We start from the raw sequence: 773 nt of genomic DNA, 5'->3' as shown, positions 1-773 counted from the left end.
TAGTTATACTGGGGCATAAACAAGTGCATTTGTGGCGGACGGCCAGGTCAAACAGCTGGTGGCATGAGGCGTCTTGCGCGTTGCAAACACGTTTAGCTGCTGACAACACTTGTGATCTGTCATAGAGTTCACCCTGATGTTCCAGTGCCCACATGAGAACACGAAGAAGGAGATGCTTCAGGGAACAGACCAGCTGTCCCTTGAACTCCGGTGGAAATGTTGGAAGCAAAAGGTTAAACTGCTCCAGGTGAGGCTCGAACTCACAACCTCGGCATTTCTTGAGCCTGAATACTGTAATATAAGTACCGCGCGCTAAACGATTGCGCCACTGGAGCCGCGTTGGTTTAGTAGTCTCATCAAACACACTCATTTTCGGCCTGTAAGACTGCATATTCTTTCAGGCAGGTTTCCAAGTGGACAGATGCCGCCACCTGCCACTTGGGCATTGGTGTTTTGGAAATCGAATTCTTTCCTGCCACACACGAAGCAAGTGTTCGATTAACGCCCAATGTAGGAGCATTTTCATTCTGCATTCATGACATCGCGTGAATTGCGATAAATTCATATTCAGCTTCGATCTGCACAACATCTTGAGACACTTTCTTCACTCCATGTGTGCTGTTTTCACTTGACCTCGGCTTCGATACGCAAAGGGTGGGAGACGTTTTGGAACGCTCTTCTGCAGATGGTAGTTGATGGTAGCGCACTTGTGAATGCTAATTCTGAGATTGATAGATTTCTGTGAAACAAGGGTATTAAGGGATATGGGGCGA

The 773-nt window shown here is 47.5% G+C and overlaps 1 non-coding gene across 1 annotated transcript; it reads right to left on the bottom strand.

Moving 5' to 3' along the window:
- Positions 1-239: 239 nt before the first annotated feature.
- On the bottom strand, positions 240-335 carry trnai-uau (transfer RNA isoleucine (anticodon UAU)). The gene is made up of 2 exons: positions 298-335; positions 240-275 (listed from the first exon to the last, which is right to left on the bottom strand). It is a non-coding gene; the product is annotated as a tRNA-Ile (tRNA).
- Between the last annotated feature and the right edge of the window lie 438 nt (positions 336-773).

This window comes from Heptranchias perlo, unplaced genomic scaffold (assembly GCF_035084215.1).
Source record: "Heptranchias perlo isolate sHepPer1 unplaced genomic scaffold, sHepPer1.hap1 HAP1_SCAFFOLD_54, whole genome shotgun sequence".
NCBI lineage: Eukaryota > Metazoa > Chordata > Chondrichthyes > Hexanchiformes > Hexanchidae > Heptranchias > Heptranchias perlo.
The sequence above is the reverse complement of the archived record's forward strand: the minus strand, read 5'-3'. Positions and strand labels throughout refer to the sequence as shown.